The sequence below is a fragment of the Camelus ferus genome, chromosome 5, assembly GCF_009834535.1.
Source record: "Camelus ferus isolate YT-003-E chromosome 5, BCGSAC_Cfer_1.0, whole genome shotgun sequence".
NCBI lineage: Eukaryota > Metazoa > Chordata > Mammalia > Artiodactyla > Camelidae > Camelus > Camelus ferus.
In genome coordinates this window covers 47,636,302-47,651,815 of record NC_045700.1, presented here as the reverse complement: position 1 = coordinate 47,651,815, position 15,514 = coordinate 47,636,302, and the positions used below count along the sequence as shown (strand labels likewise).

General features: G+C 40.6%; 1 protein-coding gene across 2 annotated transcripts in view; it reads left to right on the top strand.

Moving 5' to 3' along the window:
* The window catches only part of WIPF1 (WAS/WASL interacting protein family member 1), a 117,200-nt gene that overhangs the window by 41,097 nt on the left and 60,589 nt on the right, over positions 1-15,514 (top strand). Inside the window, exon 1 of one of the 2 annotated variants that reach the window (XM_032479719.1) lies at positions 508-986. The exons of the other annotated variant lie outside the window; for it this stretch is intronic. The gene's annotated coding sequence lies outside the window, so the exon portion shown is untranslated. Of the gene's footprint in view, positions 1-507; positions 987-15,514 lie in introns of those variants that run through there. 2 annotated transcript variants of the gene reach the window in all.

Sequence of the window (15,514 nt, the reverse complement as noted above, 5' to 3'; positions counted from 1 at the left end):
AGGAACAAGAAAGCCCGAGATGACATCTTCTCCAGTCCTCCCCCGTGTTGAGGGCACAGAGGGGCCACGTCAGCCACTCTCCCTGGAGCCAGACCAGCATCAGAGTCCCCCACGGCCAGGGCTCACATGCCACCAGGAACCCCTAACCAGCCTGCACACAGGAAGACAATGTCAGCCCTTTCAGGGAAACCAGAAGGCTGGAGACCAGCTTGGCCATGGGGTTGGGGGTGGGAGGATGCCTGCCAGTTATTTAGCCCTGGGAGGCAGAGGACTGGCTTTGTTTGCTCAACCCAGCATTGGGGCACACCGTCTGACAGCAGGGCTGGCTAGACTGGATGTGAACTTGAGACTGTCCCAGGAAGCTCAGGGTGAGTGGCCCTTGTTGCTGCAGGAGCCAGGCTCTCGTGTGCTCCTCCCTGGTGGCACTCTCCAGAGAGGATCCTGGGGACACCCTGGGCACAGCACCACGGCCACCCTTCCTCAGTGGTCCCCAAGGGTCGTAGCACCAGGTCTGTCCTGGTGACAGGACAGCACCCAAGCTCCAGGCTCTGCAGCAAGCTGTCCACCCTTCTCAGCTGCTGCCCCTTCCCCAAGATGGGCGGCCCTGGGGCTCAAGAATCTGTCTCTCCTTTCTCCCCCTCCCTCCTTGTGGAATCAGAAGAGCCAGGAGCTCAGACAATACTTGTCACCTGCCTCCTCCCCCACCACCTCCAGGCTTCTCTCCTCTTTACCTGCACCCTAAGGATGCCTGAAACCAGCTGGGAAACCCCTGCAGGGACACAGCCATTTCTTCAGACACATGGTTAGCTCAGCGTGAAGCAGGCAGGGAGACAATCTTATCACATGCCTCTGACCGCTCCTTGCGCGAGTCAGAGAAGGTGCAGTGAGGAAGTATAATGTCACATGCAACACTTACAGGAAACTGGCCACAAGACATCAGGGGAACTTGAGAACTTGGTCGTTTTCAGCGGATTAAAACAACACAGGTTAGTGCTCCCCCCCCCCCCTTAAAATTCTTTCATAGCCACTTTAAAATACCTGATAGATGCCCTTTCCTTAAACTGGCTTTAACTCTTTTTGTAATGTGAAGAAATATCTCTGGCTTTGACTGTAAAAGCCAGGGTGTAGCTGGGAGCCACACGCTGTTAGAGGAACAAACATCGAGCCATTATTATGAAAATGAAATTCTCAGAAGCTCTTGCTTCCCTGTTCAGAACTTCTGTACCTTAAAATACAAACCTTCAGATGGTAATTAAATTACCTATTTCATGGAATTCAGCTAAGCCTCTCTTTGTGTTTACCTATTAGAATAAATCCTAAATGGGACCTTGCAGCTTGTGTTTGCCAGATGCAGGGTGTTCAGAGGGTGGTAGGAAACACAGCAATATTGTGTGGACAAACGCACAGAAGTTTGTTATTTTTATGCACTTTTTCTCTGGCAAAACCAATCTTTTGGCTTGTATTTCCTGTTACAGTAAGTTCTCATATCTTTATAAATTCTCAAGTTCCCTTTTCTTTTCTTTCTTTTTTTTTTTTTTTTTCTGCCCTCTTCCTTCCTTCCTTCCTTCTTCTTTTTAAAAAATTTCTCTTCTTTTACGAACATGGGGAATGGGAGTAGAGGGGTGTGAGCACTTTGAATGTGAGCTGAGGAAGTCCCCTGCCTGCCCCTCTCCCAGGGTTGAAGAAGCCAGCACAGCCTGGGGCTGTCATGTGCAGGGCAGAAAGAAGCCATGAGGTCTGATTGTCACTAGAGCTTTGTGTCTGTAGCCTGTGCTTCCTCTAGAAAGGAAGACTTGCAGAGTCTAGAGAAGAGCCTAGAGAGTCTCGAGAGATGATTAAAGCGTTTGGAAATTAGAGCCTGAAACAGCTAGAGGGCTCAGGATGATTCATCTTGTGGCCCGCGAGGGACAGTTTGAGAAAGAACTTCATTAAAAGGCTCTTACACAAAGACCTGCCACCTTCAGACCTAAATGAAAAAGGAAAATGTCTCAAATCTGAGTTAGAGGAAGGAAGTTACTACTTCCTTGGACTGTTACTAAGTACTAGAACAGGCTAGCCGGAGAGGTTGCTGAGTCTTTTTTCTGGACGATTTGAAAACAAACTAGACTCCTTCTGTGGCTGTGCTTTCATGTGAACAGAGGCAGGGAGAGAGAGGCAGAGAGGAGCCCGGGTCTGGGAGTTTCTTGTTTCCTGTCTTCTTGGTTCCAGCCCAGAGTGTTCTATAAAGTGTCTGTGCTGAAAAACAGAACGACAGGAGGGGGTGAGGGATTAGTGGACCCACGTGTTGTTTATATCCCAGGAATGCAAAGTAACCAAAACTATGAGGCAAAAGAAGGGTCATTGTTGATGATGTGCTCAGATCACCACATTTTTTTCATTTTTAAATACCACGTTGTGCAAGAAGATGGCAACGAAGCTGTCTCAACCCAAGTGGTTTCAGAAACCCAGCACTAGCTCTGACAGAGGCAGCCCATGTTTCCACCGGGGGTGGTGGGTAAAGGGGAGATTCGACTTTATTGGTATTTGGAGCCCTTTGTACAAATAAGTGCCTGGAGGAGACACGCAGAGGGGAACTGTGGTGGGCAGGTCTCTGGCACGTGGCCCCAGGAGTGCCCCTGAGCTCCAGACAGAGGCTTACAAGCGTAGCGGTGGCTGGACATCCCTAGAAGGATCTCTTCTTTCAGTTTTGTTTTGATTTTTTAATTGGTCATAAAGGTTTGTTGTTCAGGGATTTTTGTGTTCTGCTCACAGTAGAAAAGGGCTTTCCAGATGGATATGACGTTTTTTTGAGAATTGCATCCTTCCCCAAGCTGTTTCCCTTTCTTCTGGAGACATCTGTTCCCTCCCCAGCCATTTCTCCAGCTTCCCCGCTTCGCTGTGTTCCTTTGTGTTTGAGGTACAAGAAGAGGATTATAAAGTGCTATTATTATGCAGTGCCTCTGATCCCCAAACCTGGAAGTCGTTCTGAAAAGAAGGAGGACTGCGAATGGCATAAGGTGGTGGATCATGTCAGATGGTGGAGAGCACCTGGAGTATTAATCCCTTGTGTGCTTCTTAGACAGGAAGTCCGGCCAGTTCAGTGTGAAGGTCAAAAGTAGAATGAGATGAGTGGTCACCTTTTATCTGGAGAGAAAGTGCTGAATTTTGTGGGGAGGGACTACATGGGCATGTTACTGAATTCTCCGAATGAGAAGAGGAAGGGCGCTGACTTCACAAATCCCTCTCCTCTTGGACCCTGACATACAGGCAAGCCTCAGAGTCCCGGATAATAAGGAGTAACACTTCAGAATCAGCATCCACTGATGTTTGGGTGGTCTGGGTTTCAGAGGGATGAAATGGTGAGAGAGACAATATATACATGCTAGTAGAGAAAAAGAAAATAAAAAATAAAACTCTGATGAGTGCAGCCTTTACAATCGAATTCACCCTTGGTCATCTTTTTAAGTTGGCATCAGCAAGTCTGTAGGTGAGCTCCCTGGGCTTCCTGGGGAGAAATTCTGGGGCGTGTGTAAGATATTATTGCCATTGCCACCATACTGGGAGCCATAGGTTTGTTTTTTTAACCTGTGGTGAAATACATATAAAATTTACCATCTTTAACTCTTAAGTGTGTAGTTTAGTAGTATTAAATATATTCACACTGTTGTACAACTAATCTCCAGAACTTTTTCATCTTGCAAAATGGAAACTCTATAGCTGTGAAACAACAGCTCCCCATTTCCCCTCCCCCCAGCCCCTGGCAACCACATTCTACTTTCTGTTTCTGTGAGTTTGACTATTCTCAGTACCTCATCTAAGTGGAATCCTTCAGTATTTGAATTCTTGTGACTGCTTTATTCCACTTAGCATAGTGTCCTCAAGGTTCACCCATGGTGTAGCATGTGTTAAAAATTTCCTTCCTTTTGAGGGCAGAATAATAGTCCATTATATGTATATACCACATTTTCTTGATCCATTCATCTATGATGGCACTGGGGTTTCTTCCACCTTTGGCTGTTGTCAGTAATGCTGCTATGAACATGGTGTACAAATATCTCTTTGAGACCCTGCTTTCCCTTCTTTTGTATACATACCCAAAAGTGGCATTGGTGGATCATATGGTAATTCTATTTTTAATTTTTTGAGGAATTGCCATACTGTTTTCCATAGGAGCTGCATCATTTTACATTCCCATCAACAGTGCCCAAGAGTTCCAGTTGCTCCACAGCCTAGCTAATACTTGCTATTTTTTGTTTTTTATTTTTCATAGCAGTCATCCTAACAGGTGTAAGGTGATATCCCATAGTTTTGATTTGCATTTTTCTAACAATTAGTGATATTGAGCATCTTTTTACAATGCCTGTTGGTTCTTATATATTTTCTTTGGAGAAATGTCAGTTCAAGTCCCTTGCCCATTTTTAAAGGAGGTTATTTGGTTTTTAGTTGCTAAGTTATAGGAATTTTCTACTTATTTTATATATTTAGGGAACCATAGATTTTTTTTTCTTATTCATTTATTTTTTTATTGAGGTATAGTTGATTTTATAATATTTTGTGAGTTTCTGATGTACAGCAAAGTAATTCAGTTACACATATATGGAATATTCTTTTTCAAATTTTTTTCCTTTATGGTTTGTTACAGAATATTGAGTATCATTCCCTGCTATACAGTAGGACCTTGTTTGTCTAGTTTATATACGGTAGTTTGATTCTGTTAATCCCAAACTCCTAATTTATCCCTCCCCTGCACTTTCCCTTTGGTAATCATAAGTTTATTTTCTATGTCTGTGAGTCTGTTTCTATTTTGTAAGTAAGTTCCTTTGTGTCATATTTTAGATTCCACATATAAGTGATATCACATGGTATTTGCCTTTCTCTGTCTGACTTCACTTGGTATAATAAGTCTAGGTCTATTCATGTTGCTGCAAATGGCAATATTTCATTCTTTTTTTATGGCCGAGTAGTATTCCATTGTGTATATATACCACAGCTTCTTTATCCAGTCATCTGTTAATGGAAATTTAGATTGTTTCCATGTCTTGACAATTGTAGATAGTGCTGCTGTGAACACTGGGATGCATGTATCTTTTCAAATTAGTTTTCCCCAGAAATGTGCCTAGGACTGGGATTGCTGGATCGTATGATAAGTTTATTTTTAGTTTTTTAAGGAACCTCCATACTGTTTTCCATAGTGGCTGCACCAAATTACATTCCCACCAACAGTGTAGGTGTTTTTTTTTTCTTTCTTTCTTTCTTTATGTTTTTAAGAGAGCCATAGATTTCTTAAGTATTGCATGTGTAGGTTCTCATGTTCACAACATCTACTAGGAGCCAGCTGCCTCCTGTGATCTATACCCTTGGGAAAGAGCATGTGTTTCAATAATATGGTTTTTTTTTCTTCCCAACAATATTTTTATCTTGACTCTGAAGTGCTACACAAAATCTCAGTTATTTTCAGTTTATAAGTGGTTTGGTGTTTGAGAACTGACATAGTTGAAGGGAAGGAAAAGAAAGAGAAGAGCTTGGGGTAAGCTTTTTATGCCTTCCATAATTTACACTTTTTTGGGGTAAACTTCAGGAAAAAGCCTCATCCTCAATTCTATTGACTAAAACTAGACTCCATGCAGGAATAAACATACTTTCTGAGCATCATCCAGTAATTATGTCTTCTTCTCCCCTCTGCCCCAAACCCACAGGCTTGAAGGTACCTCAGATTACAAGATCATTATCATTTTCCTTCATGCATACCTCAGATAGAATGTTCTATTTTGCTTCTGGGGAATAAGGACCCAAAGAGGACTTGGGCTGTTATCCCAGGAAAAGGAGCAAGAACAGTGGGACTCTTCTGGGGCATTGCCACAGTGTTTGTTTAGATTCAGATTTTCAGGAAGGAACTAGTAGGGAAGTTGTGGTTGGCAGGCGGGCACATGCTGTGAGGGGCTTCTGTGTGGAGGTGCTGACTTCTAAATGAACTATCACTATGATCAGGAAAGGGATTGCTTGTGCGCCTGACTGATTCTTCACTCCACCATTTCAATTTCCCTCCATTTCTTCGTCAGTTAGAAAGTAATGGCTGCACCAAACAACATTCCCACCAACAGTGTAGGAGTGTTCCCTTTTCTCCACACGCTCTCCAGCATCTATCATTTGTGAATGTTTGAATGATGTCAATTCTGACTGGTTTGAGGTGATACCTCATTATAGCTTTGATTTGCATTTTTTGATAATTAGCAATATTGAGCATTTTTTTCATGTGCCTATTGACCGTTTGTATGTCTTCATTGGAGAATTGCTTGTTTAGGTCTTCTGCCTATTTTTGGATTGGGTTGTTTGGGATTTTTGGTGGTGGTGTTCTTAAATTGTATGAGCTGTTTATATATTCTGGAAATTAAGCCTTGTCAGTTACATCATTTGCAAATATTTTCTCCCATTCCATAGGTTGTCATTTTATTTTGCTTATGGTTTCCTTTACTGTGCAAAAGCTGGTAAGTTTCATTAGGTCCTATTTGTTTATTTTTGCTTTTATTTCTAAAGCTTGGATAGACTGCCCTAGGAGAACATTGCTAAGATTTATGTCAGAAAATGTTTTGCCTATTTTTCTTCTAGGAGGTATATAGTGTTTTGTCTTATATTAATTCTTTAAGTCATTTTGAGTTTATTTTTGTGTATGGTGTGAGGGAGTATTCTAACTCATTGATTTACATGCATCTGTCCAGCTTTCCCAACACCACTTGCTGAAGAGACCATCTTTTCCCCAATGTATATTCTTACCTCCTTTGTTGAAGATTAATTGACTATAAGTCTGTGGGTTTATTTCTGGGCTCTCTGTTCTATTCCATTGATCCGTATGTCTGTTTTTGTGCCAATACCACACCGTTTTCATTACTGTAGCTTTGCAGGATTGTCTGAAGTCTGGGAGGGTTATTCCTCCAGCTTCATCCTTTTTCTTCAGTATTGCTTGGGCAATTCTGGGTCTTTTATGATTCCATATAAAATTTAGGATTGTTTGTTCTAGTTCTATGAAAAATGTTCTGGGTAATTTAATAGAGATCACACTAAATCTGTAGATTGCTCTGGATAGTACAGCCATTTTAACAATATTAATTCTTCTAATCCAAGAGCATGGGGTGTCTTTCCATCTCTTTAAGTCATCTTTAATTTCTTTAATCAATGTTTTATAGTTTCCTGTGAATAAGTCAGATTTGGTCAGGTTTATTCCTAAGTATGTTATTGTTTCTAATATGTTATTGTTTTGGATGTGATTTTAAAAGAGATTGTTTCTTTATTTTCTTTTTCTGATATTTTGTTAGTGTAAAAAAATGCAACTGATTTCTATATGTTAACCTTGTATCCTGCTACCTTGCTGAATTCTTTTATCAGCTCTAGTAGTTTTTGTGTGGTGCCTTTAGGGTTTTCTATATATAGTATCATGCCATCTGCATATAGTGACAATTTTACCTCTTCTCTTCCAATTTGGATCCCTTTTATTTCTGTTTCTTGCCTGATTACTATGGCTAGGACTTCTAACACTATGTTGAACAGAAGTGGTGAGAGTGGGCATCCTTGTCTTGTTCCAGATTTTAATGAGAAGGCTTTCAACTTTTCACCATTGAGTATTATGCTCATAAATGGTTTTTATTATGTTGAGATATGTTCTCTCTATACCCACTTTTGGTAAGAGTTTTTAGCATAAATGAGTGTTGAATATTATCAAATACTTTTTTTTGCATCTATTGAGATGATCATGTAATTTTTGTCCTTTCTTTTGTTGATGTGGTGTATCATATTGATTGATTTGCGTTTGTTGAACCATCCTTGTGCCCCTGGGATGAATCCAACTTGATCATAGTGTATGATCTTTTTTATGTGTTGTTGGATTCTGTTTGCTAATATTTTGTTGAGGATTTTTACATCTATGTTCATCAGTGATACTGGCTTGTAATTTTCTTTTTTGGTAGTGTCTTTGTCTGGTTTTGGTATCAGGGTGATGGTGGCTTCCCAGTATGAGTTTGGGAGTATTCCCTTCTCTTCAACCTTTTGGAAGAGTTTGAGAAGGATCAGTATGAGTTCTTCTTTGTATGTTTGGTAGAATTCCATAGTGAAGCCATCTGATCGTGGACTTTTGATTGCAAGGAGGTTTTTTTATTGTTGATTCTATTTCATTTCTAGTGATCATTCTGTTCAAGTGATCTATTTCTTCTCTATTCAGTTTTGGTGGACTATATGTTTCTAGAAACTTGTCCATTTCTTCCAGGTTGTCCAATTTGTTGCCATATAATTGTTCATAGTATTCTCTTATAGTTTTTTGTATTTCTGTGGTGTTGGTTGTAATTTCTCCATTTTCCTTTTTGATTTTGTTTATTTGTGTTGTCTCTCTTTTCTTCTTGGTGGGCCTAGCCGAGGTTTGTTGATTTTGTTTACTCTTTCAAAAAACCAGGTATTGGTTTGATTGCTTTTTTTCTGTTGTGTTTTTAGTCTCTATTTTATTCATTTCCTCTCTGATCTTCATTATTTCTTTCCTTCTCTTGACTTTGGTTTTGTTTATTCTTCTTTTTCTAATTATTTTAGGTGGTAGGTTAGGTTGTTTATTTGAGATTGTTCTTGTTTTTTGAGGAAGGCCTGTATTGCTATAAACTTCCCTCTTGTGACTGCTTTTGCTGTATCCCTTAGATTTTGTGTGCGGTTGTGTTTTCATTGTTGTTTGTCTCAAAGTATTTTTTAATTTCTTCTTTGATTTCATTGCTGAACCACTGGTTTTTTAGTAGCATGTTATTTAGTCTCCATACAGTCATTTTTTTTTTTCTCATTTTTTTCCCCCTGTGGTTGATTTCTAGTTTCATGACATGGTGGTCAGAAAAGATGCTTGAAATAATTTCTATCCTCTTAAATTTGTTGAGGCTTCTTTTGTGTCCAAGTATGTGGTATATCCTAGAGAATGTTCCATGTGCACTTGAAAAGAATGTCTATTCTGTTTGGGGGAGGTATAATGTCCTAAAAATATCAACCAAGTCCAACTATTCTATTGTCACTGAGTATCTCTGTTGCCTTATTGATTTTCTGTCTGGAAGATCTGTCCAATGATGTTAGTGGGGTGTTAAAGTTTCCTGCAATTATTGTGTTCCCATCAATTTCTCCCTTTTTGTCTGTTAGTATTTGTTTTACATATTTGGGTGCTCCTATATTGGGTGCATATATGTTAATGAGTGTAATATCCTCTTCTTGTATTGCTCCTTTGATCATCATATAGTGTCCTTCTTTATCTTTTTTATGGCCTTTGTTTTAAAGTCTGTTTTGTCTGATATGAGTATTGCTTACCTCTACTTTCTCATCATTTCCATTTGCATGAAACATTTTTTTCCATGCTCTCGCTTTCAATCTATGTGTGTCCTTCACCCTAAAGTGGATCTCTTGTAGGCAGTGTATTGTAGGCTCTTGTCTTATTATCCAGTCTGCTACTCTATGTCTTTTGATTGAAGCACTTAGTCCATTGACATTTGCGGTAATTATTGATAGATGTGTGTTTATTATTTTAAACTTTGGTTTCCAGTTGTTTGGTATTTCTTCTTTGTTCCTTTCTTTTCCTTTTTGTTTTTCTTTTTGTGGTTTGGTGATTTTCTTTTGTATTAGCTTGGGTTCTTTTTGGTTTTTGTAACTCTATTGTATGCTTTTGATTTGTGGTTACTCTGTTTTCAAGTATGTTAACCCATTACTGTATCTGTTTCCTTTAGACTGGTAGTCATATAGGCTCAAACACATCTTAAGAAGAACAAAAAGAAAATATACATTTTCTTGCTCTCCTTTCCCACTTTTTATGATTTTGATGTCCTCTTTTCATCTTCATGTTTATTCTCTTGCAGCACATTGTAGTTATTGCATTTCCAGTTATGGTTTTCTTTTTTCTATAGCTTCCTGCTTCTTTTCTATTTAGAGTAGACCTTTCAATATTTCTTTTAGAATAGGTTTAGTATTGCTGAATTCTTTTAGTTTTTGCTTGTCTGTGAAATTTTTATCTCTCCTTCTATTCTAAAGGATAATCTTGCTGGGTAGAGTATCCTAAGCTGCAGATTTTTCTCATTGAGGACTTTGAATACATCTTGCCACTCCCTTTTGGCCAGCAGTGTTTGTGTAGAGAAATCACCTGAAAGCTTTATGGGGGTTCCCTTGTAACTAACTCTTTGCTTTTTTCTTGCTGCCATTAGAATCTTTCCTTTATCTTTAACCTGGGCCATCTTAATTAAAATATGTCTTGGTGTAGGTCTGTTTGGGTTCTTCTTGTTTGGGACCCTCTGTGCTTCCTGTACTTGGATATCTGTTTCCTTTTTTAGGTTGGGGAAGTTTTCAGTCATGATTTATTCAAATACCTTTTCAATCCTCTTTTCTCTTTCTTCTCTTTCTGGGACACCTATTATATGTAGATTGGCACCCTTTATATTATCCCATACGTCCCTTATATTGCTCTCATTGGTTTTCATTTGCTTTTCTGTCTGCTGTTCTGATTGGGTGATTTCTGTTATTCTGTCTTCTAAATCACTTATTTGTTTTCCTGCATTATCTAGTCTGCTTTTGATCAGCTTTTATCTCATCAATTGAGTTTTCTGATTTTAATTGGCTCCTCTTCATAGTTTCTGCACAGTCGGCCCCAGCTCTCTCCCCAGGCTTGTCCACGGAATCCTGAGCTCCAGCAGTCAGTTTTGGCCCACCCCTGCCAACTTGTGTCTCAGGCTAGGGACCACAGGAACTCTCTGTGTTGGCTTCTCTCAGTTCTGTCTGCCAAGTGGCTTGCTGCTTTCTCCTCTGAGCCTCAGAAGCTCCCTTTCTGACCTTGCTGACCTCTCTGCTGGAGAGGGGCATCCCTGAGTGTGCTTTTCCTTTTTTGCTGCTTGCTCCCCACAGGACAGGTCCTGCACCAATTTCCTTTATCCTTTATTCCGTGCTACCTGTTTTTGTGAGGAATCTTCTTCTCTTTATTCTGCCAAAGTTCAGTAGGTATTCTGTGTGAATTGTTCAGTCTATAGGTGTAATTTTTGGTGTATTCATGGAAGAGGGTGAGCTTTGTGTCCTTCTACTCCACCATCTTGGCAGTCTCCCGGCTAGGCTTGCTTTCTACTTTTGTTTATGTCTGGATTTTAATAACATGTCATGTTTTAGGTTCACTTATTGTATTGGTCTATAATCCTGGTGTCACTTAAAAACAGAGTCTTTTTTTAATAGTAGGGTACATGTTTACACACATGCACGCACACAAACACACATAAACAAATGTATATTTTAATAGGGGGAAATTCTTTAGGGTATATGCTTCCTCAATTAAAAGTCATTAGATGATATCTTGGAACCTACAATTATTTAGGATAGGCTGCTAACTTCAGGCTAGAAAGTTATTCGTGTACTATATGTATAGATTCATTTGGAGGCTTGGGTAGTGAGTTACTATTTTTTCAGTAAATCACCGATTTATTAAATGACAGTTTAGAGCATCTTCTTTGATTTCCAGGCAGGCTATGGAAAGATTTAGTCTTCCTTAAAGGCTTTTGAGACCCGCAGAATGATCCTGACTCCTGGAAACTGGGTGGAGGACCATTAGAGAGGCTGCCCAATATCTCACCAGCTTGCTACGCAGACGGCTGCACAGGGAGCTGTTGAAGGACAGGAATTGGTGTTCCAGCTCCGCCTTCTCACTGCAGTGTGACTTCTTAGGAAAGTCCCAGTTCCAGAAGTCATTTAACCAACTGAACATTCTTGATGAGCTGCCACCCGGGCTTCGCCTAAAACTGCTTTCAAAGCAAACAATGTGTGCCTTCACTCTTTTTCTCTTTTCCTCTGCATTCTCCCTTCTTTCTGTGCTTAATTCTCACTCCTGCCATTTCAAACCCATCGCCGTGTGAAAATTTAGGCCAGAACTCACCCTCAAGGACAGCATGCTTTGTCCCCTGGCCCTGTCTCTCAGCATTTTGTTCCTCCTCCTCGGAGCATTTAATAACCTTCCCTGCAAAACAAGGACCAATCAAGGCTGTTGAGTGCAGTGGCCAGAATGAAAGTGAGAGGTTTTATATAGGAAAAATAACTGATGGGAAATAATGTTGGTATAAGATAGATCCTGACCAATCTGGAAGGGTGGACAGTTTACTTAAAAAAAATTCTTTTAAGGATTCATGAGGAGGTAGCAGTAGAGGAAGGGGAATTGAAAAGGCCAGAGGATCATTTGCTCTAAAAGACAAAAATGTTAGGTTATTCAAAAACTATTTTTTTCTCCTGCTTCAGTGCCAGGAACATCTGGCTTTGGGAGAAGTTTAGGAAAGATGGTTTCAGATGCTGTTGTCATTATTTGAAATTTAAAGTGGTAGGTAAAAAAAAAATAGAATCCCGGATCTTTAAAAAGAGAAGGGACCTTTAGGGGCTCAAGCCCCTCATTTTTAGATTTGGAAACTGAAGCTTAGAAAGGTTAGGTGATTTATCTTGGTCAAAATAGCTAAAGTGAAAGTGGTGGGCATAGACTAAGGCCCCTGACTTCAGCCTGGGCTGCAGTGTTGAGTGCTCCCAAGGACTGGGAATCTGGATACAGGTACCCCTTTGGGATCTACAGAGGTGAGACCCATGCCTAAGGGGAGTAGGCCAAGAGACTGAGTAGTTTATGAGTTCACAAAACTCCAGCTAGGTGACCTCTATACTTAATTCCTGGAAGGCAGCACAGCAATATGGGTGTAGTCTTATCAGCAGGTACCTGACCCATCCTACCTGGAGGAAGTTTGTGTGCAGTGAACAGTGATGGTCCCCATGGAATAAAGAAGAGGACAGCCCAGAAAGGAAGAATTCCTAATGGTTTCCCAGCATTGGCCAGGAAGAGAGACCCTCAATCTTGTGGCTGGGAATATGGATTGAAGTGTTGTCCATTGTGAAGATCAGGGCTCACCATGGCCCACATTAAGTAGCCTTCAGAAGGGTTACCCATCCTTAGCCCTGATTCCAAGATCCCTGAACCACCTTCTAAACATTAAATCAGCTTCCTTGGTACCATTGTCTCTCAGAAGAGTATATTCTGGACAATGGGCATGGTCACTGGAAAGAAATGACATCATTTGTGAATTCTGGTGTACCTAGGAGCCACGTGTGAATTTGTAAGGTGGGTCAGTCATTGTGAGTCTGATCTCTCTGACTCTCAGATAAAAGGGAGGTTTTAGGATCTCTGTGACAAAGTCCCTGTGTTTGAAGTATAGTGATCTACCCCTCCCCGGTAATGCCACTCTTAAGGGTCTTTCCTGGGCAAATAGCAGCCTATCCTCAGTGTCAGTCCTACTTCTTTTTCTGTCAGTCCTCTTCAAAATGCCACAAACATTATAAAAAGAAGAAAATGAAATATAATACATGGGTCATACTTTTGGACATTACAAGGCCCTTTTTGGACGCTGGATGTTTTATGGGTAATTTTATTTTATTGCCTTTTGGGGCGCATTTCCCCTTAACTCAGAAATACTTACTGAGCACCTTCCATATGGACAATGACAATAAATCTAATAAAATAGTACGTTACGTAGTATATTACAAGGTCAGAAAGTTACAACGTCCATGGAAGAAGAAGTGCAACAGGGTAGGAAGAGCAGGCGGGCAGTGGTGGGTGTGTGGATTTAAGTGGGGTGAGTAGGGTGATTGTCGTGGAGAGAGTGGCATTTGAGCAAAGACTTGAGGGAGGTGAGAGAATTCACCTTGCAGATAACTTGGAGCTTTGAGGCAGGAGCAAGCCTGGCAGAGTCAAGGAATAACAAGGAGCCAGTGTGACAGGGCAGAGCATATGAGGAGGATGGAAACAGAGGGTAAGATCTTGGAGGGCCTTGCAGGCCTATGTGGGACACTGGCTTTCACTCAGGAGTGAGAAGGAGCTTTGGGAAGACTTTGAGCCAAGGAGAGAAGATGGTCTGGCTTTACTCTTTTAAGGATGCCCCTGGCTACTGTATTGAGAATCCAATACAGGAGAGCATGAGGTGAAGAGATAGGCTATTGCGGTCCTACAGTGAGAGATGAGGGTGCCTTGGACCAGGGTGGCAGCACTAGAGGTAGTGAGCAGTAATCAGAGTCCGGTTATTTTGAAGGTAGAACCAAAAAGATTAACTGTTGGACTGAAGGATGATAAGCATAAGGGAAGAGTCAAGGAAGACTGCAAGGATTTTGGCCTAAGCAAAGGAAGAATGGAATGGAAATGCCATCAAACTGGGATGAAGAAGGCTGTGTAGAGCAAGGTGGTGGAGGAGAGATATACAGAGTTCAGCTAGGGATGTGCTGAGCACGAGAGGTCTGTTAGACAGACATCGCATAGAGATGTTGAGTTGGCAATTGAGTACGTAGGAGTTGGAATCCTAGAAGAAATTAATCTTTCTTAATGGTCATAATGGTTCAATATTACTCCTGAGTGCATCTGTAGCTTCTAAAACTCCTATAAAAAACATGGAATGGGATTTGGCATAAGGACTTATGCATTGATTGATTTCTGGGACTGAAATCAGAGAGAATGTTTACTTAAATAAACAAGAGTGGAAGGGTCAGAATTTTTGTTTTAGGGCTTGCTTTTCATGCTTAAGCCTCAGGGATTCCATAATTCTTATTTTAAGAGAAAAAATTTTTAGCAAGGTTGGCAAAATCAAGGTTTTTTTTCCTTCAAATGCTCAGTACCTACACAGATCAGCCTTTTCTTTACATAAATGTCAAGGCAATTGAAGAAAATATTATGAGGTTCTTTTTATCATTTAATGCTTATGTATGTAAATATTACATTGATAATTGAAATTGCATTTATTGTAATGGAAACTGGTGTTAGCTAGTTATATGAATATTAATGAATTAATCTATGCTGGCTATATTCCTGGGGAAAAGGAGGTATGTTAACTTCATTCAGTAGGGAGAACTCTGAGTTCTCATGGGTTGGATCTAAGTCTGTGCAAAACCTACATTTTGACCTCAAAATTCACTCTTTGTCTGCTTTTTCGTCAGCTTGAGTGAACAAAAAGGATCTATTTTTAAAATCCCTAAATTGGTACACTGGAATAACATTGGCAGTCCCTAAACAGAGACTAAAAATTTTTATTCTTAGTCTTGTGCTCAGTTTGTAAAAGCATCTATCAATTTTGTCTTTGTCTGATTAGACCCTGGGCCAGCCTAGAAGGCAGGTGCTACATGAGCCCCAGTTACAGAGGTAGACATTGCCTCAGTGGGGAGTGACTGGATTGCAGGCCACAGAGCCAGATTTCAGACCCAGGACTCCCTGTATCCAAAGCCTCCCCTACTCTACTTCCCAGAAGCGTGAGCAAAGTGAAATCAGCATTTCAGTAAAATAATGTAGACCAAGAGGCACTGCAGAATGACCTCTTTTATGACAAACTGAAACCATGGGGCTCCATTCAGAAATTTTGGGTAAAGCAGTCCTTGAAATGAGAGAGTACATGAGAAAAGTCTCTTTTTTGGCCTCTACCCCATATGGTCGTGGGCTACTTGGGTGATGTGGCAATTATGGATTAGTAACATGCCCCTCCATCAAACCTACAGGAAA